This window comes from Cygnus olor, chromosome 7 (genome assembly GCF_009769625.2).
Source record: "Cygnus olor isolate bCygOlo1 chromosome 7, bCygOlo1.pri.v2, whole genome shotgun sequence".
Lineage (NCBI taxonomy): Eukaryota > Metazoa > Chordata > Aves > Anseriformes > Anatidae > Cygnus > Cygnus olor.
In genome coordinates, this window is record NC_049175.1 from 21166820 (window position 1) to 21175680 (window position 8861).

At 38.8% G+C, this 8861-nt stretch overlaps 1 protein-coding gene across 2 annotated transcripts in view; it reads right to left on the bottom strand.

Moving 5' to 3' along the window:
• The window catches only part of LGI1 (leucine rich glioma inactivated 1), a 30267-nt gene extending 21464 nt beyond the window's left edge, over positions 1-8803 (bottom strand). Inside the window, exon 1 of one of the 2 annotated variants that reach the window (XM_040563596.1) lies at positions 8703-8803. The gene's annotated coding sequence lies outside the window, so the exon portion shown is untranslated. Of the gene's footprint in view, positions 1-6400; positions 6479-8702 lie in introns of those variants that run through there. The other variant, XM_040563598.1, reaches the window with a different exon arrangement.
• Between the last annotated feature and the right edge of the window lie 58 nt (positions 8804-8861).

Here is an 8861-nt window from a genome sequence, read left to right on the forward strand (position 1 = left end):
AAATTCAGCCAACAAAAAGTTTTGGAATTATAGAAAATATTATTTTGTCAAACCTTTAGAAATCATTTTTGGACATTGGTGGACTATCTCTGGTTGCATCCCTTCAGGATGACAAAGATCAAATTAATGAAGTAAAAGAGTGTCTGAATGAGAGTTAGTGTTCTTTGATCGTGTGGTAAATCTTTCCAAGTGATAACAACTTTATCTTGAACTTCAAGGCAAGATAGATGCATTACAGGGCAAGTCGCAGCTAAGAATGGAAAGCAAAATATTGGTCATTAAAGTAACTACTACCTAGAAATATGGCAAAACAGAAAAACTGAAAGGACTTCTATTCCATGGTATCCATTAGCTCCCAAACACATATAAACCAGGTTCATTTCTGTATACAGAAAACTGTAATCTTACTCAGCTAGTTTAACTTTCTCCACAATTACGTGATTTTTAAAAATTACAGTGAAAAGTTGAAGCTTGACATAAAACTGTTTGAAAGAGAAAGGCTATGTATGCTTCAGGAGTCCCATATTAGGAACTGAATTTAATGTTTAATCTCTGAATACAAATTTTCCAAGTTCTTAAAACTTGTGGATGGATTACAACCATATCAAAGTTAAATGAGGTAGTCAAAATAATGTTTTCCTTTTGTTAAGTGACTCAGATTATAGAAACCTGCTGAATACTGACTCTGTTAAGGCTGAGGTTCAAATAAAAGCTATTGTACAAGGAAAGAGTGGCAAGGGTTGACTAAAACAAGATTTTAAAATGTATTAAAATGGATCCTAATAAACTTTAAATAATACATTCCATCTTTGAAGAACTGTATATTTGACGACAGTATAATATAGACTTGTGAGAAAATTTCATTATATGCTAAAGAAAATGGTGTCTCACTCAAATCTCACTTGAATTCCTGACCTTCATCTTTCATGTGGTTATATTTTATTTCCATTCAAGAAAGGCAGTCATTAAGATATGTAACTCTTAACATTTTAATACATTGCTTGCAAATTGAATGTGGTTTCAGCAAATAGCAGGATCTCCCCCAAGATGCAAGCTTGAATATTTCTTTTTACTTACTATAGATACTTTCCTCAGCAATTTTTTTCATGTAATTTTTATAGTTGTGGATATTGCACAGGTCAGGTTTGCTGGCTGTAAGTAACATAATTCGATATTTGTAACTAGGTTAGACTAACTGTTCCCATTTAGGAGAGCTATCCTTCCCTTTCCACTTAGGTGCATGAAATGAATAGTATCCTGGAAATACTTTCAATAGAAAGGCAGATAGTATTTCAGTACTTGATGTCTGAACGATCTTTGTGATTAAATAACACAAAATTGTATTTAATTTGAAATATAACCCCTATTATTTCCAAAACTGGCAATCAGTAGTATATTTCTACTAACGAAAGGACATTTCTAGTATAGTTGCTAGTGGCATTATTAAATGAGGTCTCACATTAGTACTGTATAAGCATGTTCATTAAAAAAAAAGTAAAAAAGGAATTTTCACTGATTCATTCTAGTTCACTGCACAGAGTGCAGTCTTTATATCCCTGTATCCTTCATTTTCCACCAAATGGTCAGCTGTTGATTACCTCAACCCAGATACTATCAGCGTCTACATCCAGTTACTATACTGCTTTACTTTACTATGGAAGTAATCCCACTGAAACCATAAGGTGGAATGAGGGTTGCTTCTGTCCTCATTATGCCTTATTATGCTTTTATACCTTCTCTTATATAAAAAAAAAAAAAGCCTATTATCAGTGTGATTCCAAACACTTGAAACACTCGCTATACCACTGCACGTTGCAAATCATCTACGCTGTCAAATATTTTATTTTCTTAGCTTTAGGACACTGAAAACCCTGTGATGAACATGCCTGACCGGTTACAGAATATTTTGCAAAACTGGCCTTCTTGATTCCTGGATTAAGATCTCAACTTTTGGTTAAACTAAGGTGCAACACATCTCTAAAAGTACTGGTGTTTTCTGGAACACATATGCAGGAATGAGGCCTTATTCCTCTATTAAATTATAATGTAGACTGCAGGCCCTGAGGCACCCTTTTTTTCCAGGTTTTCTGTAATGCTAGGCACACTAGTAGTGCTTAACTGCTTCTATGACTGAGAAGATAGCAGCTTGTCAGCACCTTTTTATATACGAGTCTTTAGATTCCATACATTCAACTGTAAATGATTTGTACCTTTCCTCAATTATCATGGTAAGTAAATTATTAATGAATACATATACATGGCAGACATGCGCAAAATTGCACGTTATCAGGAAGCAAGGGAATACATACGTTTTTCACTATAATTTACAATTGCCATGGGCTGCGATTTTGCTCACATTCTTTTTATTTTCATGGAATAAATCTAGCAGGAAAGAACAAAATTTATTAACTTTTTTTTTTTAATTTCTACTTTACAATATTTTCCTTATCTCTTGCTTCTTATTTTCCTTCATTTCCCCCTCATGTAATAACTGATGTCAAACTGGAAGAACAGATTTTCCTTTCTCTTTGATTTATGTATATGAACACCATCAGTCACTTTCCACCATAACAGATCTAGACATAAAAGTAGGATTAAGCATTCTTTGCTCTCTTAGGAAAATGCTCATACTTTGGGGATTTTAAACATAATACACTTCTAAAATCTCCTTGAGTGAAAACTGGAACACGCTGGAGGAGTTACTTTCTGTATTCCACTTATTTCAATGCAGGTTGATAAAACTAAGGAAAAGTATTTTGTGCATATTGATAATTACTTTTTAATTAAATTCCTAACAGACTGAGGTGACTGTACTTGTTTATGCATGCCTACAAGCACGTGGAGTCTTAAAGCTGGACTGTAAGCTCTGGAGACCAAAATCACCTGCCACAGAGCAAACGGGGCAGTAGCAGTGCCAATTAAAGGACAGCAGACAGGAGTCTACGTAATGTATCTCTAAGGGATTTGTTAGGTAAAATTATTTACTTGCTGAAAAAAAAATCTGTAGATATAACACATTAGGTTGCTTCTAATTATTTTTTGATGAAAGTCTGCTTATTATGATTTTCATAACTGAATAACTAAGTTTTTACAGGGCCATACTGGTATTATTTACAATACACATATTAACAAGAGCTTGTGGTCTAGTTTAATGATATTTTTTGGTTCTGGAAAGTTCACAGAAATTCTAGGATCTAAGTTATTGCTAGGAGTTTTCCCTTAAATGCAACAGAATTGAGGTTGAGACAATCTGGTTTTCAAGGTATCACAAGATTCTTACATAATTCTGTATTCATAGTTGAGAAAACTCAGATATTAGAAACTAAAAGTCATAGTACTTCATATGGCTGTGATCCATTAGCATGTTAAGAGTGTAAGTGATGCTACTATCAAAGGGGGTGAGCATGACTTAAACTAGTACAGTCTATGATGATGAAGATTATAAGGTTGCTACTCAGCCAACAGTAACAACAAATACATTTTGTGAATTGTGATTGAAATGGAGAGGCCTCATGTGCATCCAAGTAACTGGAGCTGATGGCATAGATCAGGTGAAGCTGTATTTTGTAACAATGTGGCCTAAACTGGGATTCTATTTACCAAATTGATTGGCTAAGAATCAGGGTGAAATTTCTTCATATTTTGCTTCTTGAAGATTTTCAGATCAAATGAAAGTTTAAAAAACATTTTAAATAAAAGCCTTTGAGCTTAATCCAGAATTTGACATGTGTACTGTCCTCTTGAGCTTTGCATTAGTGTTTACAAAACTAATTCCCAAACTTTGGTCTCAAAGTGAATGCTCTGGAGATGGCCAACAGAACCAGTGCCTCAGCTACAAGTCTGACAGTGCAGCAGGCAACAAGGGGTTGTGAAAGTTTGCAGTGATCTGCTCACCCTCAAAGTATAGGAGCCTAGAATAAAGGTCTGGGGGTCAAATTCTCCTTGCCACCTTCAGGTTTTATGGAATCAGGGCCAGATTTTCAAAAGAACCAAGTTTTCCAAATTGTTTATCAGACTGGAAGCCTTAGTATTATAGAAATCCTGTCTGTACATGGTGTATTTGACCCTGGTCTCCAATGGTATTAATCAGGAATACTTAAGTGAAAAATTGCCACCAATAACTGGAATTTAGAAAAACTGATATTCTTTTAACAGGATTAGATACATTATTATCTCTAGTTTATCTCTATTAACAAATTAAACACAATACAAATGACTGTGGTCACTTATACAAAGATCTGGGGTATTGGAACATGGGAGGAAACTTACGAACAATCGTTATTTTTTCAAAAGCACTTTTCTAACAATGATTACACACTGAAATGGTAATTGCAGCTCCAAAAAAGCACAAAACAGCACAGCTGCTCTCAAAATAAAAGACAAAGCACAGGTTTGCCCATGGTATTTTTTGTAACAGACTCTATACCAGAAAAAAATTCAAATCCAGAAGTGCTTTTATTGAGTAAATTATCAGCCAAACAAATGAAACTTCACTTGCCTTTTAGTACAGCAACATTGACATCTAGTGGCTAGTTAAACTCCAAGTCACGCATCCTTTATATGGCAAAAGATTGTGGAACATAACATTTACTGAATTTGACAAAATAAATGTTCATTTCAACAATCTGCTTCCTTTACATGATCTTTAGATCATCACAGAATGACAAGAGTCTTTAATGACTAGTCTGTAATGACCAAACCCTGTCATGGGAACTGGTGAGTATAAGCCACCACGCTTCAGCACAGCCCCAGTGATTTTCCCTGTTCCTTAGGAAGTCTTGGGCTTGTGAGTCAGCTGTGACTTAACTACATACCTTGCTGGGGCTTGTTGGAAGGCACGGTGCATCCCTAAAGTTGTACAGAGGTACACGTTAAAGGAAACAGACTGCACTTACTGAATGTAATTTTACTGGCACATGTGAATGTGTATTTTTAGCTTTGCTTGCTTTTCTACAAATTACTAGGGGACTTCAAATAGAAAGAGATGAAAATCAGGAACATGACAGATGCCATGAGACGGTTTGTACTATGAAGATATGAAAATAAAAGATTTGGCAACTTCACAGACGTAGAATGAAGGAAGGTGCTGATATCAACTAATGTTAGAAAGTCTCGTTTCCTCATTTTTCAACAAAATAACTGGTATAATGGAGAAAGAGGAAAGATTAGACATGATAAATCTGAACATTACTAATACTGCTGATGTTTCTGAATTAATTTCTCACATCAATCTCAAATGTATATACTCTGGAAAGAGGTCTTATAATGGATACAGTTGGCAGTGACTGCCTTGCCCTCACTCTCTATACCTGTGGTAGCTGCCTCTTCTGGCACACTGGCAAAGCTGCCTGATTTGTATCATTAAAAAACAGTGAAGGTACCAAATACCTCATTTTTTGTAATCAGCTAACCAAACTAATTTTGACCAAATAAATCAGAGGCTTTTGAGTATAAACAACCTTAGCAGAAGACCTTAGGAGACAATAATCTTCTGGAGGAAGGTTGCGGTAATTGTCCCAGCTACATGCTACTAAGGACTAAATAGATGCGCTTAGTGTTTCTTAAAAACAGAAAGAGGAATCCGAGTCTGAAGAAGAGCAATAAAGCATATAAGAGTTCTCAAAAATTTATCCTATATGGACAGCTACTTTCATTTCTTTAGCTTCAAAAAGAGAAGACTGTGGGCATATATGTCTCTATAAAGATGTATGAGAAAAATGCAGATCAATTCTTGCCTTCTGTATCAACTGGTTTAGGGCATTAAAATTATCTCACGTAGCAACTAGGGAGATTTGTCCTATATATTAGGAAAAAAAAAAAAAACTATATACCTTAAAGGTTAATAGATTCAGCTATTTAGGCTGTGGAAACTCCTATACCAAAAAACCTTTTAGGAACAGACAGCTCAACAAGTACATCAGGTATAGTCTTGTGAATTCTGCATCTCCATGATTTAGCACTTCTTTTAGTACATACATGTTGATAAGAGTATTCCTCAAAAAAATATAGCAGAATTAAATAAATAAGTGAACAGGTTGCTTAAGTTAACATAATGCTACCCCCACAGCAAGTTCAGAGGTCTGCCCTGAACACAGAAAGGCACACGCCAGATGTTAAAATTCACCTTTCACCCTTCAGCACAAGTGACATGAGTCAATATCTATTCATAAATCTCGTTGTGTTAGCAGCAGCTTTACCACCAATTTAATGAATTTGAATGACTGAGAAGTGGCAAATTCAGTTAAATGAAACTGGCCTTTTTTTTCTTTCTTTTTTTTTCATACTGAGTCTATCTCCATGGTCCACATAATGTGATGTGATTACATAGGCAACTGGAAGAAGGAGTGAAAGCAGAGAAGCTGAAGAACTCTTAGGAGTATTTCAGAATCATGGACATTACCTTCTATTATTAAGAATAGCCCAGCTTCACAGTAATTTCCATTTCTTCTTCCCAGAACTTTCTATGGAATTGTTACACTAAGCTGTCAGAAAATTGAGTGATAAGCGTTGTATAAGAATATGTCAGTGATTTGAAAACTTGAAAACATTTACTTCTTGAAGGTTTTACAACCATATCTGACTTAGGCTTTCTGGATACTGTGGGTCTCAACCCAATTCTAGATTTAGGTCAACAGTAAAAGGACAACTACAGTGATATTGTATTCCTCGTGGGCCGTGAAGTTCAGGGCTACTGCAATTTAAGAGTACAGTTTCACATTACTGCTGATTTAATAGAGCTACTGCTGAAAGGGCCGCCCTCGTAGCTCACCTCCCCCTTCACTCCTGTCCCACCCCTCCATTCCTAACCTGTTTTTGCACCAGCACTGATACTCAACAGATGCCACAGCAGGAGTGTCAAAGGAGCTAGACTAGCAGCAAATTAAATACTGCAGTTCGGCAGAAGTGGTCAGACAAACACTAGTGCCAATTTGAGAAAAGGAATGCGCTTTTCAGCAGCAGCTAACTCACAGATTGATTTACCCGTAATTGAAAATTGTGCTGCAAAGAGCTGGTTATAGAATTATTGAAATCCACTTTAAAGCTGTAATGCCTCCCACCCCCCAAGAAGTGATGCCCACCTTTTGCCCTTTTCCCCTGTATCTTTGAGTCCTCTGAGAATCTGATGAGAGAATTGTCCTTCTTAGTGTCAAAGCATATTGATGCAAGGTTAAAACTATGAAAATACTCCCATAAGATCGAGCTATAATCTATACACAAAGAGCTACGGACAGGCCCAATTTCAACTTCCCATCTATTTAGCAGGCTGTTTCTGATCCACTTACCCAGCTGTAGGTTGTAAAGCAGCTTACTGTAGCCTGCATATAAAAAGCAGTCAGCATTGGGATGTTTTAAAGCCAGGCAGACATCAGAATAGTATAGCACAGTAAAATGAAATTATCTAGCTGCTATTCTCAGCAAAACTGCATATAAAATAACTTCAGCATCTACAACAGTTGCTATAGCTGGATTCTCTGCAGAATTTTCCTGTTCCAGAAAGTTTATATTTTCTATATGCAGGCCTTTGTGGCCACAGTACAATGACGAGAGATTCAAGAATTGTAGATCTTCTCTCTACCTTTCCCACTGTTCTTCAAAGTGCATAATCAATGATATGTTGGCCCAGTTTCCAGAATCATGTCAAGATTCATTCATACTAAAGCAGTCTGCCATTTCCGTAGGAGAGGAAAAACAAAAAGAATACGCCTGCTATTACAGCTTTGTGTGTATACATTATTTATTTTGAGATATTTAAATTATTAATTAGGATAATTCCATTTTTGCAATAGAGAGTCTCTGCCCTTTAGGGGAAATGGGCCACTTTCAGTGGGGCTTCAGCAACATGCCACATACACTCAGTGAGTGCCACATATGCTTGGCACTCAGATCCTTTCCATGGGACACCACCTTTAAGTCCCTTCCAGAGCTGTAACATAGTTAGTGACAAAAATACCAGAGCAAGAGAAGAAACATCCCTCTTTCGAAACTGAATTTCAGTAGCCAAGATAAGGAGGTACACTGAACGTTGTGGTGTGCAACAGCTTCAATATATAATAGGAACTCCCTATAACGTTTTTCTTTAGTAACAATGAAAGTAGTACTTCAATTTCAAAAATTTTCCAGTGTGAAGTATAGCTGTGATTTAAGACTCCGGGAATCAATAGCATGGCTGGGAACTCTGATATATTCCAGAATAAAGTATCTGTGATGGATTGCGGCATCTCTGACCTCAGCAGCCAATGCACTGGTTCAAGTATGGTGCGTCCTCATGTTTGATGGGAAACAGTATCAGCCGCCTGACAGCTACTTGCTGGAACTGACCACTTAATGGTGGACACCGGCATTTCCCAGCTAGTTCAGGAGAACACTTCAGGGGTGCAAAGCTCCTTTCCCTCAGGCCAAACTCCACCACCGCCGGGCGTGCAGCGGCGGTGCCAGCCCCACCGCACCGCAGCAGGAGAGGCCAGGGGAGCACACGCAGGCGGAGCAGCGCTGCCGGGCGATAGCTCGGCTGGGGCCGGGGCCAGCCGGGCAGCCCTCCCACAGGGCCCTCGCCGCCGCCGCCACCCCAGCCCCGGTGCCCCTATCCCCCGGGAAAAGGCAGCGGGGGGCCCGGCACCCCCTCGCCCGCTCCCGGCCCCGCTGCGCCCCGAGCCCCCCCACAGCCCCTCCAGCCGGGCGGCACCCGTCGGGGCTGGTCCTACCTTCCCCGAGGCGGCGGCGGGCGCAGCGGGGGCCGTGCACCGGGATCCCGGGCGGGGAGGCTCCCCTCGCCCCTCAGCATGATGAGCGCCTCTCCCCTCCCCTCCCCTCCCCTGCCGGCGCGCCTCGCCCTCGCCCTCCCCCGGCCGCCGGCGCCCCGC